The following is a 12,953-nucleotide window of genomic DNA, read 5'->3' on the forward strand; positions in this document are numbered from 1 at the left end:
TGGAGAGCTGGGTGAGCCAGCCAGCCGGCTCCAAACAGTTCCCCCTGAGCTGGGCTTAGAGCCCAGGCTGGTGAGAGCCTGGCTGGAAGCCAGTCAGATCCACCTGAGCCAGGGGCAGGTCCCAGGCTGGGCTGGAGAGCTGTGAGAGGAGAGGCAGGAGCGGGCTGGGGGTGTGGACACCCTGGCTGGAGCATCTTTCACGTGGCTGTGCTTTGCTGTCTCAGTGCAGACTCTGCCTTCACGCACTGGGCACGTCCAGGGAGCAAAGTCCCTCAGATCCCAGGGAGGCCTCAGGAATATTGCACACATTACCCAGCTGGGCACTGAGCAAGGCCAAGGAGTGAGTCCCTGCATGCCTGGGTCTTCCCAGCAAGGCAGAAATGGTGCTCTGTGTGCAGTGTTCCCTCACGAGCACTCAGCCCTCGTCTGCTGAGCTTCACCGTGGGGGAAGGAATTTGCTGGGTGTGAGGAAGTGACTTGAGCTGTGGCACAAAAACTCTCTGGGTGGGTGTCATGAGCACACGCTGGGGAGTATCCCGTGGGCCTGAGCTCAGAGCTGCATATGCTGCTCCTGTGCCAGCACCAAACATGGACCTGGCATCTGCTCAGCTCAGACCCCATTGGTACAAACAGGCGGTAGGTGGAAAGTCCAAGCCCACAGCACAGCCCATAAAGGTCGTGTTTTATTCTGGCTGATCTCCTTCACTTGCCTCATCTCCTGGAGGAAAATGAAGTGATAAACAGCCAGCAGCACAGTTTTGTTAAAAACAAACCAGGGCAAACAAACAAGGGATAGTTCTCTCTCTGGTTGGTGTGGGGAACTCTGCTGAGTGGAGAGTGGCTCCAAGGACAGACGTCACTCCAAGCCCTGCATGGCCAACAGACAGTGGCCAACTCCTTGCTGGGACAGCTTGCTGGGCTCAGGGTCTTGCTTCCTGGCCAGTGTCCTGGGGAACCTAAACACTTTTTCTACTTCTTCAGGATTCATATTCCTGCATTTTCCAGGCTCCCATAGAGTGGTCCCCAACCCCAGGCTTTGCTGAGCCTGACTGTGGTCTCTGCCCAGAACAAGGGGCTCTCCCCAGGTGAAGAAAGCTCAAGGACAGAAAGAAGGAGTTGGGGACAGTCTGCCTGAGCCCTTGCACAGAGCAGAGCAGGCAGGGAAGCAGGGGAGGGATGCCTGGCAAAGGCAGGGATGGCTGCAGCATTCTGGGCCTTGGAGAGAAGGAAAACAGGTCAGGGAGAGAAGAGAAAGGGGTCCTGGGAGGTGAAGATGTGCAGAGCAATCACACACACTTGACAGTGTGCAGAGAGGAGGGGAAAGGACAGTGCTGGGCTGGGAGGTGGTGGAGGGGTCTGGGAGCCAGTCACTCCTCCTGTTTTAATTCTTACCTTCCTCCCCCAAGTTCCAGGATCTCCGAGTCTTTTACAGGGCTTTACGATGCCAGAACCTGGCAAACCGAGGCACTGAGAAGTTAAGTGAGGCCACCAGAGAAGATGAGAAGGGATTGTGTTACTCTTTTTTCCCCCTGAAACAAAGCAGAGCTGTCAGTTGACACTTCCCGCGCTGCCCCAGCTCCAGAGGGTTGCTGGGGCCGCTTCCAGCAGACAAGAGACGTCAGGGAAGAGACAAGAGCCGTGGGGTGAGGCGTGGGATTCCTGCAGCGCGGGGTCCTGTGCAAAGCCGTGCCTGGAGTCGATGTCCTCCCACCAGAGCAGGGAGAGGCTGTTCTGCTGCCCGTGCCTCCCGGGAAGCTGCGAGCCCTTGGCAGCCTGGAGGCGTCCTGGGAACCTGGGTCTGGAGGCTGCTTGCTAGGCAAAGGGTTGGGAAATCGGGCTGGCTGCCGCCAAAAGTCTGCCCAGCTTTTGGCAAAAGTCTGCCTGAACGATACAGCTCCCTGAAACATTTCAGCTTTGACAAATGTGTGGTTTTTTGTTGTGTGTGTATTTTTTTTTTTTTTAAATGAAAAACCCAACTCTGCTGCATTGAAAACTTGCCCGACTGGTCGGAGGATGGTTCAGCCAGTCTGTAGGGGAGCGGGGCAGCAGGGCCTTGCCCTGCACACAGGATGCCTTTTGTTCTCTGGGAGAGCAAGAGGATGGCTGGCATTAACCACAGGACTGGGCAGGACCGTCTGGGTCATCACAGCTGGGACACCACCTGCATGGGCAGACCCCTACTCTGTCTGTTTCAGCTGGGTCTGGCCAACCTCCACACCTCCAGGCTGCAGGAAGGCTTCCCAATCCCTGGAGCAGACCCAGACAGGCAGGAAAATGCTAAATCTGCCTGCATGACCCATTGGCTGGCACTGCAGCACCGGCAGGATTTTGCTGTCCCTTACCCATCCTTGGGGAAATGGCTGTAAACTGACAGAGGACAGGGTTAGACGAGATCTCGGGAAGAAATTCTTCCCTGTGAGGCTGGTGATGCTCTGGCACAGATTGCCCAGGGAAGCTGTGGCTGCTCCATCCCTGGAAGTCCCAGGCCAGGCTGGATGAGGCTTGGAGCAGCCTGGGACAGTGGAAGGTGTCCTGCCCATGGCAGGGTGGAACAACATGAGCTTCAAGGTCCCTTCCCACCCAACCCATTCTGTGGTTCTCTGATTCCCGCTTCCCTGCCTGTGTCTCACACCGAGGGCTGTCCCCGTGCTGTGACACGGAGGACGCTGAGCCCTGGTAGCTGCGATCACATATGGTCTGTAACGGCTCCGGGCACCACAGCGAGCAGGAGGGGCTGAGGGCAGCTGCCAAGCTGGCCATCCCTGGCTACAAATCCCACTGCCGAGCACCGCAGCAGCCCCAGAGTCCCCAGTGCTGTCACCTTGGGTGCACCAGGCTCCCCCAGCCCCGGCGCTGTCCTCCGCTGCTTCTCATCTGCTTGTTATTCATGGCAGGGGGCAAGGAGGCTCCCCCCGCCTCCCATTCACCGTGCGGACCATCCCCATAGCCCCAGAAGGTTGAATTTAATGCTGGGGGATTTGCAAGTCAAGAATTCCTGCGCCCACACAATGCGCAGCTGGGCTTTGAAAAGGCGTCAGGATTAAAATGCAACCGCAAACTTGACAAACCGGCGCAAGGGCCGCAGACAATGGGCTGCAGCTCCCTGTTATCATTCACGGCGTGTGAAGGACCAGCTCGGCGGGTTACAAGTCATGCGCTGGAGATGCTGCTGGCCTGGACACCAGCAGGGAGGGCTCCTTTGTGCGGCTCTCGCAGTGGGGAGCGCCCCGAAAGACAGGCTGAGCCGAGAGACATCTCCGCTCGCAGCCGGGGGTAAGGAGGGCAGCGTGACAGGGACCCTGCGCCACCGCCTGCGGGCTCCGAGCTCCTGCCTGGCCGGGATTCAGCCGCCCCGGGGGGCTCCCGATTCACCGGGCTTTGCTGGATGGAAATTAAGGAGCTTTTCTTTGATTCTGTCCTGAAACTGTAACTTGGTTTCTGCAGGAGCAATAAAGCACACGGAGACGTGGGGGATTCGGGGCAAACAGGGATGCCAGGACGGGCCAGAGGGTTTCAGATGATGACGGATTAGATACAGGTCAACCGTGTAATAGTGAGGGACAATGCCACCTGGGGCTGGAATAATTAACACTCCGGAGTAAAGCCGGCAAAACAACCGGCTGGATCTCCCCGTGGGCAGCAGCGAGACACCTTCCCCAGCCCCCCCGAGGCAGCCCAACCTGCTGCCGATCCTGGGGCACCCGCGGCACGGCTCTGCCACGGCCCCGGGGCAGCACAGGGCAAGGGAAGGTCTGGCAAAAAGAGATTTGGGCCTGGCCAGAGCGCTGGGAAGGAAGGAGCCACCCAGGAGGTGATGTGACAAGCACGGGGTCCTTGTGTGACTGTCATGGCTAGGATCAATTATTTTAATGAGCCCATGGACAAAGGTCAGGGAGGAATGTGATGTGTAATGTCCTCATGCTGGGTACGGACTGGCTACTGCCGTGGCATTCCCATTCCGAGGCAGCAGCCATCCCAGCCTCTCTGTCTGGAGGTCTGCAGGACATGGGACTGGGTCTTCATGTGTCCAATACTCATGTTGTAAAATGTAAAATGATGTAAAATTGGATCAGGTGATCAGCCCCTTCCAGCTGCTTTCCCACCATCCTCCTGCTGGCACTTTCTGCACAGGGGCGTGCACAGTACCTCAAAACCTGGGGAGCATCAGAGGCTGAGACTGGCAGGAAAGAGGATTTTCCTCTCTCCTTGGGCAAGGACGTGAGCAAACTCCATCCTGGGAGACTGCACTGTGCATTAGCTACACTGATCTCCCAACGCCTCTCAAGGAGCACTGTGCATGTGGTGGGCCAGGTCTGAAGGGACCAAAAAAGCCCAGAGCAGTCCTCAACACCAAATGGCACCGTGCCATTTAAGCTCTGCAGGAGGGTTTGGTTTGGTTTCTCTTCTTCACACAAAAAACTTGGTCCTTTACTCGAAAAGGGACCTTTCAAAAATGATCCAAAACTGACACTGTTGGAACTTAAGGGAGTTTGTTGGGCAGCAAGAAGCTGTAAAAAATATTATTGCATGGAGGATTGACATTTTCCCTATACTGAAGAGGAGTTTTGTAGCCATTCTGAGGCTAGTTTAGGTAGCTGTGCTGAAGAGCAGAACACATCTGGTTTTCGAGCTAGCACAGCTACTTCAGAGTCACAGGGATGCTGAGGCTTTTACCTGGCTTTGCCCAAATCTTACATGCCAGGACATGAGCTTTAGCCAAGTGGCCTTGGCCTGACAGGGAAATCGGAGCTGTGCCATGGGATCTGTCTTAGCACAGTTCTCCGTGTCACACAGACTGAGCTTTTAAACCACCTAGAGAAAAAGCTCATAAGCAAATTCTTCTTGTACCTACCCCCTGGGTCAGCACCAGCAGCTTTCCAATGGTGGTGACTCTGTGCCCAGCTCTGAGCTGCAATTTGAAAAATGACATTAATGACCAAACACCTTTGCTGCCTGCAGTGGTGCCCTCCAGAAGGGTTTCTTGCCAATCCTGCAATCTCCTCTCTGTCCCATGGAAGTGCTGGTGTCTGGCATGGTGTCCACCCTGCAGGCCAGGGGTGCTGGTGTCCACTGGTGGTGGCCACAACAGAGCCAGGCTGATGGGCAGAGGCTGCCCTGGAACGAGGGAATGCTGGAGCAGAAGGTCAGTAGCTCATGGGCTGAAGGAGGAAATGATGCTGGGATGCTGGGGAGCTGCTGGGGCAGACTGGACCTGCCTGGAGAGTCCCCACAGCAGGCAGGGCACCCACCCAGGTTCTCTCTGGGGCTGCATTTTGAAATTAGAACAACAACAGAGCAGCAAGAACTATAACTAAAGAAGACCCTTGCAATGGTAGGCAGTGTCTGGTCCCCAGTAATCAGGTCATAAGAAGCTGCTTCTGTGTGAAAACTGCTGCCTCTGCTTCATCCCCCCAGCTCACATGGCCAAGTGGCACCCACACAGCCCTCCCCAAGGGACAAATGCCACCGGGCCACCTCTCTCCTGCCTGGCCCCAGCGTGTCTGTGCATTGCATAGCTGCCAGCTTGCCTTCCCCTGGGTGGGAGGTGTGCCCTGCAGGGAATTTGGGTGGGTGCCCTATGGTACTCCCCCTGGAGCAGGAGCCCTCCAGGGGAAGGTCACTGCGGAGGGGGTCAGCCCATATGAAGGCCAGCCTGCTGGGGAAGGCGTGCTGGGGATGCCCGCGGTGCCCGGCGGGCAGATGCGTGCCAGCAGCTATATTTGGAAGGTGCCATTTGGTTCCTCCCCGGATGCTGCAGCAAGCTGTCCCCAGAGCTGGCCCTGACGCTGCGTGTGCAGCTCCCGAGCACCAGCATCCCCCTCCCCGGCCCCACACCACACTCTGCTCCTTTTTTCCCCCCTGCTTTTCTTTCCTGCGGGCTGTGAAAAGGTGCAGTCTGCCTGTGACCGTTTCTCCTCCCTCCCTTCCCCCTTCCTGCTGGTCAAAACCGCCATCCTGGAACAGCCCGGCGGATTAGTGAAGGGATACCTTTGAAACCGATGCCAGGAAAGCTCCGTGGATCAGTTAACAGGAGAGTATAAAAAGCCGTGCCTGTGTCCCCCCACGCTCCCCCCATCTCTCTTCCTCCGTGTCACTGGCCCTGGCTGCCGGCTCGCCCCTGGCTGGGGGCCTGCGATCCCAAACGTGCTCTCCAGGCTGGCTTGCCTCATTAATTAAAGAAGACAGATTTTTAGCTTCTCTTTCCCTCCCTCCCTCTCTCTCTCTTCCTTTTTTTTCCTTGGGCTCCTGCTGGGGAAAGTGGAGCCAGTCTTGTGGGGGCAGGAGGAGGATGAGGATGGGCGCCAGGGATTAGAGGCGGCTGATGTGCTCTGCTCCTGGGGCCTGGGACGCCCCGAGCCTGCTTGGTGCCAGCCCAGGGGAGATGAGCAGAGGGCACTCAGCTCCCACACCCACAGACTGGGATTTGCAGCAGCATTTGCATCCCCTCCAGGAGCATTCCCTCACGGTTGGCTTCCACGAGCATCCTGCCTGTCCTCAGCACCCCCGGCCGGCTCCGGCCCTGCTGGTCCTGCAGGACCCTGGCACAGCAGGACCGTGGGTGCAGCCATGCATGGTGCAGGAGGCAGCGTGTGGGTGTGCAGGGAGTGTGGTGCAGCTGTGCAGGGAGTGTGACAGAGCCATGCAGGGAGTGTGGTACAGCTGTGCAGGGAGTGTGCCACAGCTGTGCAGGGTGTGTGTACAGCCCTGCAGGGGGTGTGACACAGCCATGCAGCATGTGTAGCACACCTCTGCAGTGGGTGATGTGTGTGCACAGCCATGCAGGGTGTGCAGCACACCTCTGCAGTGGGTGATGTGTGTGCACAGCCATGCAGGGTGTGCAGCACACCTCTGCAGTGGGTGATGTGTGTGCACAGCCATGCAGGGTGAATCCACACGTGGTGCTCATGCTCCAGGCGTGGCTCACACCACCAGAGCACTGTTACAGTTCACTCCACCTGTGCCTGTGTTGGGGTAGCACAGCCCTCGATGTGAGCTCAGCCACCCTGGCACATGGTGCATGAGGACAGGAGAGCAAAGTAGGGACAACAAGAGCTCCAGGAGGGCTGTGCTGTGCTGGGAGCTGGCCCCTGACTCTTCCTGGCTGTGTTGCTCCTCCCCGAGGAGAAGGCCTAGCTGGTTCTTCTGGCTGAGTCATCCCCAGGTCTATCAGCCGGGCTGCAAAATTAAATTCAAAGCTCGTCTCTTTAACACGAAGATCACTTACATCCAGCTGCACGAGCCGCGGCCCCTTTAGGATTTAATAATAAAATGAATGCCCATGACCTGGCTGTTTGCTCACGCCTGGATCTTCCTTGATGGATGAACAGAAATTGCTCCCTGGCTCGGGTCATCTGCAGTAAAAATCGCCAGTCGATTGCTGGGCCCTCCCTCGGCTCCTCGGCGTTCAGGGCTCGCTGCCTTCGTTTGGGACCTGGCTCAGAACGGATAATCAATAATAATCAGGCTGGACGCTGTGACGGCACCTTTGATCCGCGGATCTCGGAGCACTTTGCAGCGGATAATGAACGGAGCCCCTCTGTGAGGCAGGCAGGAGTGGCTGCATTTTATGGGGGGGTCACAGCCCGAGGATGGGCTGACCCTGCTGCTCCCGGCTCCGTCCTGCTCCGCACCCCGCACGAGGACGGCTCAGCCGCTGTAACGTGAGAGAGCTGCCTGAAAAGGGGATGGTGCCAAACCTCTGTGTGGCTCATCCCCTGGTAGCTTGTGGGTCTGCTTCCTTCACGAGACAGCCTGGATTGCCCTGTTGACAAAGATATTTTTGGAGAAGTCGTGCTGGTTTAAGGCTCAGTGTAGCAGGGGACAGAGCAGCTCCAGGTGAGGTGTGCTCCCCCAGGGACAAGTGATCTCAGGGCTCCCCGTGATGGGCTGCAGCACCTCTGTGGCACTGGGCAGGGTCCAGAGCTGGGGCTGAGGCTGGGCAGTGTCACTCCCAAGCTAAAACCGTTCCCAGGCCTGGGAAAAGACACTGGCAACAAGAAGCAGAGCGGTGAGGTCCTGTGTCCAGCCATCCTGGGGGTTGCTGTCACAGCCTGGGCTCTGTTTGCTTTCAGGGGTGGCTAGCACAGTCCGTGGCCAGTGATGCCGGCCCTGCTGCTGCACACCAGCCCCCCCAGTGCCACGGCTGTGGTCCCTGTGGGCCCCACATTGCCCCCAGGATGGCAGCCTGGGGGCTGGCAGCAGGGACCACCTGCACAGCGAGGAGTGCAGGGCTGGTGGCACAGACCCTGCCTAGGGCAGTGAGCTCTGCCTGAGGAGTGCTGTGTCCCCCTCGGGTGGGCAGGGGGGATACAAGGGACCCAGCTCTGGGGATGCCACCCCCATGTCCCCAGCCTGCACCCCTCAGCCAGGGTGACGTTGGAAGAGCTGTGTCCCCAACAGCTGGGAACAGAGGGCATCCAACTCTGGGGATGCCACCCTTGTATCCTCAGCCTGCACCCCTTGGCCAACATCGGATCCTGCCCTTCGCAAAGCGTGAGTCCCCGTGGAGGGGCAGCTTTGGGGTTGTCACCCCAGTGTCCCCAGCCCGCCCCCCACCAGGACAGGCTGCTCTGCTGGTGTCGCAGCGCCACCCCTTGCCTCCCGGGGAAAGTGCCCGCTGGCTTCATCTGCACTCTCCAGCAATTAAGCGACTAATATATTAATTGTTTCTAATCTGCGCATCTCCAAGGTCACCTGTAAGAGCAGGAAAGGGAAACAAACCTCCCCCGGCGATCCCTGTCACACACCCGAGCGATGAGACTGCAGCTCAGGGACTGCCCTGTGGACCCCCAACCCCGAATTCCCTGGGAGCGTGGCCGTGGGGAGCAGCCCCGCGGGCTGGAGGCGGGATGCTGGGTGGGGGATGCCGGTGCTGGCCTCCAGCGGCAAGCACACCCCGGGCTGGCGACGGGCTGAAATCGAGTCAGCGGCTGTCCGTGGGTCCGTCCAGCCGGAGCTCCCACCGCCCGCCTCCGCCTCTGCCTTTGTCTCCGGCGCTCAGCCGCGCCTCCAGTCTTCAAAGTGTTAAAACTTTTCAGTGTGTGCTGCAGATCCCTTGCCTGCAGCCTCCTGCCCTGAGTCAAATTAATCATGTACTGGGAAACACAGCAGGCATGTACTAGCCCTGGGCATGGTGTATCACGTACTTTCTGGAATCTGTCACATGGGGAGCTTTCTGTTTTAGGCTCAATTGATCCTTTCTCGGTTTGATACTGTGTTTAATTGTGAGATGGGGCTGTGTGTTTTTGCTTCAGCCGAACTTAAAGGGCCGCTCTTCCCAGCCTTGTTTTCAGATGTCCGCAAGAACAGACCGCCGCTGTCTCCTCACCCAAACAAAAAGTCTTTCTCTCCCCACACACAATATCCCCTCTGTATTGTCCACAACAAAGAGCAGGGCTAAATTAATTTTAGGTCCGGCTCTTTTAATGTAGAGCTGGGAAGGGGAGGTGCTTTCGTTGCTGCAGCTGACGGCTCAAACAGGAGAGGCGAGAGGTGGCCTGGGCCACCGGGCACTCCCCGGGCCGTGGGGGTGGGAGGGGGGATGTCCCTGGCCCCCAGGACCCCCCCGAGCCCCCTCAGCTGCAGAGCCCGGTGTAAGGTGAGGTGAGGTGGGCAGAGCCCAGCCAGGCTGCTCACCACAGCATCGCCCCAGGTGGGTGAGAGCCTTCCTGGGCTCTCCCTCCATCCCCAAGGAGGGCTTTCCACCTGCCCTCTCTGGGAAGAGTGGTCCAAGGAGGCTGGGTGGGAGAGAAGGTCCCCGCACTCCAAAAGTGATGTGCCCTGGAGGCTGGCATCTCCCTCTGGCTGGCCAGATAGCCGTAGCAGGGCGATTTCTCATTCTGCCTCCACACAAAAGATTCCAAGAGACAAACAAAAAAGCAGAGGATCCCTTTGAAACTGGTTAAAAAGGGGAAAAATACATTTTTTCCATGTGCTTTTCCTTCTGAAAAAGGCTTATCTGGAGCAGTGGCTGCGGGCTGCCGTGCACAGCAGTGTGGAACGGAGCTGCAGGGGCTGGCACGGGCTCTCCTCAGGGTCTCCTTCCTGCCCTGGTGGGGACAGTGCTCTGGTGGGGACAGCCATGGTGGGGACAGTGCTCTGGTGCCACCCACCTGCTCCAGTGGTTTGTGTGGCTCGGCTGCCACGGGGACATGGCAGGAGGAGGGAAGGGCCATGCAGCCACCAGGTCCTGGCATCTCCGGGATGTGCAGAAAGGTGGAAAGGAGTCCTGGGAAATCCTCAACATTGAGACGAAGAGAGCTGAGGAGAGCAGGGCTTGGGAAGGGAGGTGTCTGGTCAGGGAAGTGGGGAGAGGAGGGCATGCTGAGGGGAGCAGAGGATGGGGACAAGGGATGCTGGTTGGGAGAGTCAGGCTTTGGGAAGGGCTGTGGCAGCACGGGGGTGTTGGGAGGGATGACAGGAGAGGGGAGGGAGGTGGGCTTGTGGGGCTGGTGTGGTTTTCCACAAATTTAGGCAGAGAAGTACGATTGAAAGGGGAGGGAAAGGTGTTGCAGACAGCTCAACTCTGGATCCTCCCTGTTCTCATCCTCTTCCCCTTCCCAAGCGGGTGGACGGGGCAGGTCCCAGTGCCTGGAGCATGGGCAGGGTCCTGGCCAGGCCAGCCAGAGGCCGTGTGCTGCTCCCTGCCCTGCAGCCCCCGGCTTCTCGGTGGATGGGCAGAAACTTGCTCCTGGGTTTATAAATATTCAGCGCCAGCAGAGCCCATTAATGTTGCATTAGGGCTGTGAATCGGAAAGCCCCAAAGCCAGGCAGCTCCTGCTGCAGCTGCAGCGATCCCGGTCCCGCCCATCCCGCTCCAGCCGGGGCTGCCAGGACAACACATGGCTGCAGCAACAACGTGCTGCTGAGGGGCATGGCCCCAGCCTCTCCCTCCAGCACACCTGGCACAGGCAGCATGGACTGGTACAGGTGGAGGAAAACAAGGGCGTGGTGTGGAGCTCTCAGTCCCCAAATCTCCCACTCCCAGGAAATGCAACGAAGGGAGGTCGAGGGCCAGGTGGTTTCTTTGAGTGGGCTGTGCTGCGAGCCCCCTGGGGCAGAAGCTCTCCAGATCTGGGCAGCTTTTTGGGAGAACAATGGGAAGCCCCTTGGCTGCAGAGTGAAGCTGACTGGGTGTCTTGGGCTGCTCCCTCCATCCGGCACCGAACTGCATCTCCAGGAATAGGCAGGAACGAGCGTATTAAAACAGAAGCTGGAGAAAGGAGTTACATCTGTGCAAAGCAGCGATCCAAGTGTTACTATCGGGACCAAATTTTCTCACTTCCAGGAGAGCAGCTCTGAATGTGACAGTCTGCAGACTTGGGCATCAGTTCAGCCAGCTTCCTCATCTCACCGTATCTCGCAGATCCACCCAGCAGCCGTGTCCCCTCCACTCCAGCAGCATGCCAGTGAGCCCGAGGGGATGGGAGGAGCAGGAGCTGCGTGGGAAAGGGGGCACACAGAGGGAAGAGAAGGGGTAAAGCTTTGGGGTGCCAGTGTGGAGCAGGCAAGGTGGAGAGAGGGGCTGGAGAGCCGGGGAGCAGTCAGGGAGCCACTGCCACGGAGGGCACGGTGAGCTCCTGGAGGTTCAGCCCAGCTCTTGGGCATGGAAGGCCCGTACTGCTCGTGCCACTGCTGGTGTGTGCGGGGTTGGCTTCCCGAACCTCCGGGATGAACTGGATGGAGGGAGTGTTCGTGCCAGAGAGCTGCCAGCTCCCCCGGGGCCGCGCGGACAGAGGACAGAGTCACTGCTCGCTCCTGGCCGCTGTGGTGACACCCTCTTCTCTCCCTCCCTCCCTCCTTGCTGCTGCTCTGCCTCTTCCCACAAACCGTCCCTGCTCCTCCCTCCAGAGCCTGGGGAGTCACAGGGGAGCACACCCCTGCCTGGCATGCAGAGAGCCCCCGGTCAGGATATGTATGCAAAGGATGTCGAGGTCTGGAGGAGAGGAGGGGAGGGCTGAGTCCCTCTGGGCTGGAGCAAGGTTCAGTGGCTCTTCAGGATGCCTGCAGCCTCCCTCCCTGAGGGCCGGGCAGTGCAGGAAACTGTCTTTGAGCTCCTGGAGGAGAAAAGGACTGAGACAAGAAACTGCTCAAATTAATTTCTCTAGCTCACCTGAAATACTGAGAACAGAGAAAAATATAAAAAAAGGGATGAGAAAAGGGGAGGTGTATTTTACCAGAGATAAGAAATCCATTTTACATCATCAAATGTTAGAGACAATGAGAAGAAGTCACCTGTCCCATATAGTTTAGATAGGGAATCATGACACGATAGGGAAAGGTCATTTAGAAAAGCAGCAGAGAATAGAGGCTTTGCCTGTTGAGAAATGAATTCTGGGAGGAGCATGTTTCCCCAGATTTAGAGATGGGGAAGAGCTGAGGATACAAGGACTGGAGCCTCTGTGGGTAGGCAGTGGGGTCTTGGTGCTTTATGGCCAAGCAGGTAACTTATGTGGAATAGGTAAAACTTTGAGAAGAGAAAAATGGCAAGAAACTGACAAGGAAGAAGAAAGGCCAAAGCTGCCCTTTCCCCAGCTGCGCTGGGGTGGCACTTTGGGTAAGTCATGCCGCAATCTGCCTTGTTGGCTGGTGCCCCAGCCGGAAAAGAAGGGTTTAAAACATCCCAAGGTCCATCCGTGCTGATTGTGAAAAATTACATTTTGTGACTGGATATAATGACACCACTGGTGTGTTCTTTTCCACGCTGAGCCTTGGTGCCTCTGGTGCTAAATTGCCTCAGCTTTGACCCAAGGCCTCCCCTTCCTCCTGCAGCTCCTGGTCAACATCAGGGATGGGAGGATGCACATCAGAGGGTGCAACTGCCTTCAGCTGAGAGCCCAGAGCTCACAGCATCACAGGATATCTTGATTCCAGTCTTGTAGGGATCTGCAGCACTGCTGAGCTGTGACCTTCACCAGCAGAACTTGGTCAGTGCCTGGGCTAGCCTGGGGCCT

Source organism: Pyrgilauda ruficollis, unplaced genomic scaffold (assembly GCF_017590135.1).
Source record: "Pyrgilauda ruficollis isolate IOZ18807 unplaced genomic scaffold, ASM1759013v1 scaffold86, whole genome shotgun sequence".
Lineage (NCBI taxonomy): Eukaryota > Metazoa > Chordata > Aves > Passeriformes > Passeridae > Pyrgilauda > Pyrgilauda ruficollis.